The sequence below is a fragment of the Zootermopsis nevadensis genome, unplaced genomic scaffold (assembly GCF_977971745.1).
Source record: "Zootermopsis nevadensis isolate Lab colony 2312 unplaced genomic scaffold, Znev_1.0 Znev_ptg000066l, whole genome shotgun sequence".
In the NCBI taxonomy this organism is placed as follows: domain Eukaryota; kingdom Metazoa; phylum Arthropoda; class Insecta; order Blattodea; family Termopsidae; genus Zootermopsis; species Zootermopsis nevadensis.
Window position 1 is genome coordinate 2732571 of NW_028259197.1, and position 10723 is coordinate 2743293.

At 37.0% G+C, this 10723-nt stretch overlaps 1 protein-coding gene across 21 annotated transcripts in view; it reads right to left on the reverse strand.

Annotated features, from left to right (window-relative positions):
* The window catches only part of LOC147871101 (GATOR complex protein Iml1-like), a 59935-nt gene extending 53734 nt beyond the window's left edge, over positions 1 to 6201 (reverse strand). For 19 of the 21 annotated variants that reach the window (XM_087341247.1, XM_087341248.1, XM_087341263.1 and 16 more), the window contains exons 1-4: positions 1778 to 2021; positions 1592 to 1687; positions 753 to 877; positions 179 to 323 (exon numbers count right to left, since the gene is read on the reverse strand). The gene's annotated coding sequence lies outside the window, so the exon portion shown is untranslated. Of the gene's footprint in view, positions 1 to 178; positions 324 to 752; positions 878 to 1591; positions 1755 to 1777; positions 2022 to 6182 lie in introns of those variants that run through there. The other 2 variants (XM_087341251.1, XM_087341249.1) reach the window with 2 other exon arrangements.
* Between the last annotated feature and the right edge of the window lie 4522 nt (positions 6202 to 10723).

The window sequence follows — 10723 nt, forward strand, 5'->3', positions numbered from 1 at the left end:
TTTGCCTGGAAAACCTGAAGGTAATAACAGGACACTTATATCCACTCTTATGTCACAGAATTATTTATTTCATCTCACATACCCCATAATCTATGTCTTTCAATAGAAATGAGATACCGAGTCTGGCACCCATAAAATCGACCTTTTAAAGACAGTTTACAGAATTACTTTTGCATACCTGTACTTGTTTGAGGAGCAGACGGTCGTAATGTTGCCCATGGAATGCCGCTATCATGGATTCCGACCTTCCGGGGTTCACCGGTAGGAGATTCCTCCGACTTGGTGGGTCCACCTTCCTTTCCTACAGTCTCCACCCCAACCAGCTAGCAGAGCAGAAAAGTACACGCTAATGATGTTCCATACAGGGGTTTTTACAAGAAACCTTTAATGTTTTATCAAATGCTTTGTACTAATGCAGTCCTTGTTCTGTAACGACTGACTAAAGCCCAATGGTAACTACATGTACTATCTGCTTTAATATTAAGAAATTGCAGTTTGCTCACAGAGTGTATTTATAGGTTTCACATTATTTTAACAGTAAACAAGAGATTATTTCCTCCAAAAAGCATTGACTAACTAATTTGTAAACTTATTTTCCAGGTTATGTACATTCACATGTGAAACACGTCCTTGTAATTGTGTCGAAAGTACTGAGGTTCATGTATGTTGTATGAAATGACATGTTCTACATCATTTGGTTTAGTCGTAATAAGGATCTATGGAATGTAAATAAACTCTAATCCCTAACATACCTGAATACTGCACTTCCTTATCCAAGTCACAAACACTCCAGGTGCTTCGTTCTGTCTGGTTCTTCACAACTCCAACTCCAAAAAAGCTGCTTCCCCATCACGCACACAACTGATCTTCTGAAACACTGATATTCAGACAAATTGGTCCTCCATGTCTTCGTTGATGCCAGTAAACACACACTACAGATACAGTTCACATGAAATTTGCCACTAAGCACATCCCCTGATCTCAAACTCCTCTTTGAGACAGACAAGGCACTCACACTGAATCTATAACAGTACACCTCCACGGAAAGCAAGGAGATCACACGAGGGCCTAAGGTCTTCCTTGTGGCATCGTGAGCCATGCTACAAACACCCGATACTTTGTCACTAGGAATCTAAAGTGTGTACCTGTTGGTGTGGTGACCACGTAAAATGTGCTAAAAATAAACACACCCTAGCCTAGGTTGGGAATTGCATTTTTTACTAACTTTTCACGTTATCATCATTATATTTTTATTGTATATAATGTATAGAAAATTATGCAGATAAAAGTGTATATATATATATATATATATATATATATATATATATATATATATATATATATATATATATACACACACACACACGTATTGAGCTTCACGTTGCCTGCATACAGACCAAATTTTGCCAAAGTTGCCCACACCCTGAAGAATGTTTGGCAAGTCTCGTGTAATACGTAGTTCCCTTTGTTGGTCTTCCATCATCAGGCCATCTAACCTCCCGTATTCCTTCAATGTCCAAACTATACTCCCCCACCTCAACTGCTAATGTATCCAGCGCCTCTGTTCTATGTGTTACAAAAACCCACTCACCTAATGTTGAGATTTCTTCATCTATCTCAGCATCCAACTCTGTATCAGATGCTTTGGTTCTGTCCTTATCTTTTAAAAAATTAACAGATTCACCCTCTGAAATGATACAGGATTTCGGTATGTAGTACATTTTCAATAAATAAATAAATATAAATAAATGAAAATCTGAAACGCAAGCACATATACCTATATTAATTCTAAATTTTAAAGTTGACGAAACATATCCGCCATGTTGTGACGTCACAGTCAACGCCCAGTGAACGCGAATGCATGATCAGCACACAATGGAATAAAATTTTCTAGGCTTTGAAGACTTTCGATTTGTTTGCTACAGTCCTGCAAAAGAAGAGAACACATTACATGATGGCCAGCGGCCATATTCCTGCGATTTGTGTGACAAGTCATTCATCGATCAGCATAACCTGAAGACCCATCAGCGTACGCACAGTGGTAAAAAGCTATATTCCTGTGATGTAGCAAATCATTCAGTTTTCAGGGTAATCCACAGTGGATCATGTTAAAACCTCTATATAATATTAAAGAATAACTACAGAATAAACTTTATATACTATAATCAATAAACTGAATGTTTATTTAAATTCTCATTCATCAAAACCAAAAGCAGATAAAATATTTTCAGACACACTGTGACCAAGAGATGGACTTTCATCATCTGAGCTTGAACTGTCATTCAGTTCAAGAGGAGGTTCACTATCATCAGTCTCTTTGTCATTCCCATAGAAACTCTTGCAGTCATATCTTAACTCTACTGCAGCAGTGTTACATGAAGGATTTGGGTCACTAAAGTTGCCAATTATTTCATATGTTTTAGACACTTCAATTTCCTTTTTAAGAATTAATTCTTTTAGATCGGTAGATGTGTTATGTTCAGATATTTGTCCAACTTCTATAACAGCAAACTGTGAAGATCTACCCACTATTTTCAAACCGCTGTCAGCATGTGAAATCTGTCTGTTAGTTGGATCTAGAATTACATATTCAGAATCACGCCATGCAGTTACAGTGATCTCTTCTGTTTTGTCGATTCTGTCCATCATCTGAAGGCAGAGTGAAGGTGGGTTATCACTTGAGGTTGCATGCATTTTCACACAGTAACCAGGATCGGACACTTTACGTGGGGAATCATTCAATTTATCAACTGATTCTGCTTGAAGCTGAGTTAGACGGAGACATGCAGTTGGATCGCTACTAGTAACTGCACTCACCCTGATAATTTCTTCATCTGATAATCGTTGAGATCGTGGTTGCTCAACATTTTCCAGTGATAATCTAGCAAATTTTTTGTTAGAGATAATTGTCAAAGTAGCACCTCCCTGAACATCATGCAACATCTTCCTTGTGTTTCCTTGGACATTAGTTGATTTAACAGGTGACTCAGAATCAGTCTCTGGTGCAGACTCCTCAACGATTTCCAACATTTCAACGGAATGGGGGCCAAACTGTACCATTGTTTCTATGCTTCTGCTGGGGTAGACCACATGCTTAATGGGTTCCAAAGAAGAGACTACTGACTTTAAAATTCCCTTTACCTCCACTACTTGGCAAGGATCTGCCTCTTGTTCGGAGCCTACGTGCTCCACCTTGGCATTACTGGTCACAAGTGTGTTCGTTGACACTTGAGAGAAGAGTATACTGTCCTTTGCCAAGCAAAATGTATCCATTTCATCTGCATCTTGAGAAGAATGTGCAGGAGATTCTAATGTTTTCACAATATCCCCTTGGTTTCGATCTGCAATAACTTCAGTTTCAGTTGCTATGCTAATTTTATCTTTTTCTTCTCCTTTATTTATAATTATTCCATCTGTTTCAGGTAATTTCACTGTTCTTATTTCATCTTGTACTGCACTCACAAAATATCTATGCTGAGTATCGTCATAAATGACAATTTCCGGATACTGCCTTACTTCTGCTGGTGGTTCAGATTCCATTCGCTCCTCAGGTTTTTCTGGTGTGTTCCCTACAAGAGGTCTACTTGCTCCTTCACCCTGAATTTTTCTAACTTCATCTTCGTCTAATAAATCTTCAAATACAGGATTCAGATAGCCCATACATTCCTGTTCTACAGCATCATGTTCAATAAATTCTAACATAAACTAGAAACGTAGAGAAACAGGACATATTCATAAGCATAAAAATTCAAAATAGCATACACAATCTGCATAACACCTTTAATCTACCAAGATCCTAACGACGCATAATAAAACAGCAAGATTTTTGAAGTTACAGACCAAACTACTTGAGGTCTTAACAATGCTAGTACCTGGAAATGTCATTAAATTCAAGAAAGCTAGATGTTACATACCATAAGTTTATATTTCAACTTATATAATTTGTACATAAGCTCAAATTATCTCTATCAAAATATCTCTTATGACAAACATAGTTCATACAAAGCCCATGCAATGGATCCACACATGTAAATGAATTAATGCTCAATCATATCTTTGTTGTAGCAATTACTATACATTTAGTATTTACTGCCTTAAGATCACCTGGTATAGTAAAATTTCATAAATGTCTGACTGAATAAAGCTGTGCAAACAGTTTATCATTAATAGTTTTGATATTTTAATATTTTCCGTCAAATCACAATTTTAATAAGATAATAAAATATAAAATATTTAAAATATCATTTCACGTTCCGCATCGAATTTCAGTATTAAACCTAGACCCGACACAGTAATACTTCTAGATGTATTCCGCTAGACACGTCATGTCTCTATCAACTCATCACCGACTAATATTGAACATCAGATGAACCACGCCATATAAAAAACAATACCTTCGTTCTAATATATAAGAGTAATCTGATAATAACATTTTCAATAAACTGCATAACATTGTAAATGATTGTAATTCGAGTTTTAGATTTACCAATCTAATTTATACCTGCGGACGGTTAAATATAACCGAAACATGTCGTAAGAGACGTTCCAATTTGTAAATCGATCATTCGATGCGGAACGTGAAATGATATTTTAAATATCTTATATTTTATTATCTTATTAAAATTGTGATTTGACGGAAAATATTAACCTAATTCACAATATGACGCAAATATACTACCTTATTAATAGTTTTATTAAATAATGGAACTGTTCTTATCAGATCACTACATTTCATACGCTAACCAAAGATCCTGATTGTATCCTACAAGTGTGGTCACAAATGCAACAATCAGTGAGGAAAGGGTTAAGCTCGTGACCCTTTCAAGGCACCCTCACAATTCATTCTGACCCGCAATTTCAAAACCACTGGACCAGAGCATGTATTGTTACAGAAACAGAAATTTAGGATTTTGAAACCTTAACAATGAAGGCAATATTCTTTAAGCTTCATACGTAATACTCTTAAACCAGAGAAGAGCTGTACCAATCAATACATCCTCGATGTCAACATTCATCTACAAATAATGCTATAATGGAGGCAGCCGTCATTAATTCATAATAAGCAATGAGAAAAGACCTGATTGCAATGTACTGTTAAATGCAGCAACATTACGTTTGGTCCCTAAAATCTCGGCTAGCTCCTAAAATTGTATTGAATTTTACCAACACTGACAATGTTGACAATAACAAACTGTAATCAAAATCTAACTAACTAACTAACTAGATGGCTTACCGAACCCGAAGGTTCATCACCGAATTAACCAAAGCCCTCCACCGGACCCACTCTCCTTCAACTCCTATCTCCCGTAGATCCCGCCTGAGATTATCCTCCCATCTACGTCTAGGTCTCCCCAGCGGTCTCTTCCCTTCAGGTTTCCCAACCAGTACCCGGTGCACACCTCTTGTCCCATCCATGCGCGCTACATGCCCGGCCCATCTCAATCTTCTCGACTTAATCACCCTGACAATACTGGGGGAGCAGTACAGATTTTTAAGCTCGTCATTGTGCAGTTTTCTCCACGCCCCATTGTCTTCTCTCCTAGGCCCAAATATCCTCCTCAACACCCGATTAATCAAAATCTACCTGTAAGTATATAAGCAATGCATTGATTTTACCAAATTGTATAAACACAAAACATAAACATTTAGCCTCCTACTTATTAACAACGACATACAAATTAATGTGAGAAAATTAACATCACATTATTCTGAGTTATCAGAGTAGCAAAAGGTCTTTTTACACGGAAGTCATTAAAAGTTTTAATATTATTCAGACTGACCTAAAGAAGATAGACAACAGGTAAGAAATTCATTTTTGCTGCTAGCTACACAAATATCCATGGACGTCCAAAGTCTACGAAGGCAGAAAAGTTCAGTATTTGCTGGATTCAAACGTATTAGTATTATAGCGCACACATTTTCACATGCAACGTATCTTCAAAACTGATTTAGTTCTTAGATTTGTGGGTAAAATAATTGAAAAAGACAACAGTACACTGAAATATTTACAATTAAAATCTTACCAGTTACCAAAAAATGCAAATCAGAGTGAATTATTGTAAAACCAAATAAAACCATTTTGAAACTAATGTTAACATAATTATTATTCTTTATCCCATAAAAAAATCATACAAAGTTTACCTGTACATATCGTATGCAAAATATAATGGGGCTATACACACCTCAAAAGCCTCTTTGGAAATGGTGAAGGTTTAAATTCCACATCATAATGAATGGCAATTTTGTTCCGAAGCGTTGACAAGTCCAGTTTTTCTTCCTTTAGTCCCACAACCTGTCCTATTTGGGATCTTTAATGTCTCAATTCCTTTAGTTACAGCTGCAACATCAGCGTCTCCAGTCTGTTGCCTTACGGTGCCTGCGATTTCATCAATGAACAACAAAATACATTTTAAATTTATAAATATTCTTTATTCAAGAAAATAAGAACTGAGATCATTTCAAACCATTTTGTGACTTATTATTTGATCTGGAAAAGTACAGTTAAGTTAAAAAATTATTTTAAAATTAAATTTCCAACACAAACATTTAATTTCAAAGTTATCGATCAACCGCCTTCCTGAGCACAATATCAGAATTTTCGTAATGAAAATAAAAATTTGCATATGGATACAAAGTAAAATATGCTTCAGGCCACTGACATTTTCTGACTTTGTAATATGAAGTGTCTTGGAGTGTGGGTAAACTCACATTCCAGAGGCAATTGGAAATTGCAAAGGCTTGTCTTATTTTATGTAACAATGCTCTAAGAATTGCATAGCTGTGATGATTGTGAATTGAGCCACAAATTTAACCAACTAGCTTCTATTACATTTTTCAGGACAGTATACACCTTGTATACAGGACAAACAGGCTTCCATCATCACCACTGTCTCACAACAGTGTCATATTACCTGGTATCCATCCATAATCTATTTATATTATATTTGTAATTATTTGTCTCAAATTTATTGCTTAGAATGCACACCTGGATATTCAGAGCCTGAATTATAAATATTTATACAATTTTTAACGCTGAATGCAGTGTCGTCCGTTATCTCGACACACGCATTCAACTACATTATTCTTCTTAACGTCGTGTGAAACACCTTTGGTATTTTATGTATCGCTATTTACCAAGACATGAGACTGTTTTTGTTGTCTCACAAAATTATGTTACACAAATTCTTAAATTCTTACATCCAAATTTTGAGACTGCGATGTTCTGTCTGTTGTGCAGATGGTACTTTGCGTTCTTTGCAAAAACTAGCAATATTCCAAGGGAGACTGCTAATATTTCAAGATAGCAACTCCATCACATGTGAAGAAATAATTTTAGAAGGCGCAAGGCTTGCTTGGTATGTTGGCGGTAGCATAGCTGCTGGTAGGGCCTCCCTACCCAGATTGGTCGAGGGGGGAGAGGTCAGACTAAGACAGGTACTCAGGTCATCCAGGTTGGGGGTTGCACTTTAAAAAGGAAGATGATTTTAAACCTCAATCAAAGCCTCGGACAGACGGACCTAACAGAGGATAGGACCAAATGAAAGAGGAGGATTGAGGAGGCCATGGACGGAATATGGACCGGAGAGCCATAGAAGAAGAGCGAGGCTTGCTTAGAAGCAAGAGGACAGCTCATTGAGACTCCTCTATCAAATAAGGTAAGCTGCAGTGCTTAGGGAGGTGATAAATCTACCGTCCTTCTAGTAGAACCTTGAGCACGCATCAAATTGATGAACCATGAACACAAGTCGTGTTAAAGCTCGGTCCGTCTGCTCAGCAGTAGTTTCTTCCGTGTACGTTTTGGTAGAGATTGTTTCGTATGAATATATATTGATTCAATATGAATACAATATTGCATGTAACAGATTCTGTGTATTACCTGGCAATTGAAAATAGTTGAATACTTAGTTGGAAGGCCATTGTATTGTCTTGCTCTGTCTGTGGCAACTGCAGGTACTTAAAAGGAACAATGTTGTCCATTGATGTAACAACGCCTGTCTGGAACATAACAAGAAATATCCAGTTGAAGCACAACCAGTCACAGTCACTCTGTTAATGCTAGCACACGCCCACCAACTAGGTAATTACTTAGACTTCCTGGTTAGAACAAGAATGAGATATAATACTGAAGTGGATATTAAGAAATATGACTAAAAGCAGCTCACACGAGATTTGCTAGACACATGTCGGAGGCCATCTCAAAGGAATACTTACAAATTAAGATACTACACCTCAATCAAAGCCTCGGACAGATGGACCTAACAGAGGACCGAATGGAAGAGGAGAATCGAGGAGGCCACGGACCGAATACAGACCGGAGAGCCAACAAATTTATGGACAAGGTGGAAGATTACTAAAGATAACTATGACATCACCTGAAAAGCAATAATGAAGCTGTTCTTTCGAATGCCAGAAGATGGACGTCGGTAGTCTGTCAGTAAATATCCTCCGTGACATTATCATGGACAGAAACAGAAAGCTATTCCTTATGCTGACAGTGGTTTACTAATGAATTTCAATTTTAAATTAGTTACACACAAATTTATAACACTGCTTAGTGGGCACGCAATACTATTCTGTTGTGCGTGACTAGAACAAGTGTATTTTCATTCAATCTTAAGTAAAGGATTCTTACTAAAGCTTAATACCATGACACAAATTTTTACTATATTATTATTATTATTATTATTATTATTCAGTGTTCTGTCTTACGACAGGTCCATTGCTCTGCCCAAAAAGAGCTCTCCAGTTTTCCCTATTCTCAGCTTCTCGTTTTAATTCCTGGAACTTCATCTTCTTTCCTTCTTTCAGATCGTCGGTTAGCTGTATCAGTCTTCTTCCCGGTCCTCGCTTTCCTTCAACTTGGCCTTCGATGATATCACATTACATAACTAAAACTGCCAGTATGCTTCCTATTATATTTGTCTTACTGAACATAAAAACACATCAGAATCTTTCTGATAGAAACATCTTTTTCATTTTAGAGTGGAAAACTGTCTACAGTGAGAACAAAACTTTTGTTTATATTACATGCGCTATCACACCTTCAATTGTGTTCCAAGCAACATCACTACAGGAAAAATTGATAAATAGTTGGTTTCTACTACAGTTTTCATTCCTTTAGTCCCACAACCTGTCCTATTTGGGATCTTTAATGTCTGAATTCCTTTAGTTACAGCTGCAACATCAGCGTCTCCAGTCTGTTGCTTTACAGTGCCTGCAAGTTCATCAATGAACAACATCCTTTAGTTTAGTCCTAATAAGGATCTATGGAATGTAAATAAACTCTACTCCCTAACATACCTGAATAATGCATTTCCTTATCCAAGTCACAAACATTCCAGGTGCTTCATTCTGTCTGGTTCTTCACATCTCCAACTCCACCTAAGCTGGTTCCCCATCACACACACAACTGCTCTTCTGAAACACTAATATTCAGATAACTTGGTCTGCCATCTCTTGGTAATATTACTCCACGATATATGCATAAAAGAGGGGAGATACAGTTCACAAGGCAGTTGCCATTCAGCACATCCTATTCAGTATTAAACCTCGACCCGACACAGTAATACTTCTAGATGTCTTCCGCTAGACACGTCATGTCTCTATCAACTCATCACCGACTAATATTGAACATCAGATGAACCACGCCATATAAAAAACAATACCTTCGTTCTAATATATAAGAGTAATCTGATAATAACATTTTCAATAAACTGCATAACATTGTAAATGATTGTAATTCGAGTTTTAGATTTACCAATCTAATTTATACCTGAGGACGGTTAAATATAACCGAAACATGTCGTAAGAGACGTTCCAATTTGTAAATCGATCATTCGATGCGGAACGTGAAATGATATTTTAAATATTTTATTATCTTATTAAAAATTGTGATTTGACAGAAAATATTAACCTAATTCACAATATGACGCAAATATACTACCTTATTAATACTTTTATTAAATAATGTAACTGTTCATATCAGATCACTACAGTTCATACGCTAACCAAAGATCCTGATTGTATCCTCCAAGTGTGGTTACAAATGCAACAATCAGTGAGGAAAAGGTTAAGCTTGCGACCCTTTCAAGGCACCCTCACAATTCATTCTGACCCGCAATTTCAAAACCACTGGACCAGAGCATGTATTGTTACAGAAACAAAAATTTAGGATTTTGAAACCTAAAGAATGAAGCTTCATACATAATGTGCAATTACATTCAGTAATACTCTTAAACCAGAGAAGAGCTGTACCAATTAATACATCCTCGATGTCAACATTCATCTACAAATAATGCTATAATGGAGGCAGCAGTCATTAATTCATAATCACAATGAGAAAAGACCTGATTGCAATGTACTGTTAAATGCAGCAACACATGGCAACCACATTACGTTTGGTCCCTAAAATCTCGGCTAGCTCTTAAAATTGTATTGAATTTTACCAACACTGACAATAACAAACTGTAATCAAAATCTAACTAACTAACTAACTAGATGGCTTACCGAACCCGAAGGTTCATCACCGAATTAACCAAAGCCTTCCACTGGACCCTGTCCTGGGCCAACAAAATCCATTCTCCTTCAACTCCTATCTCCCATAGATCCTGCCTGAGATTATCCTCCCATCTATGTCTAGGTCTCCCCAGCGGTCTCTTTCCTTCAGGTTTCCCAACCAATACCCGGTGCACACCTTGTCCCATCCATGCGCGCTACATGCCCC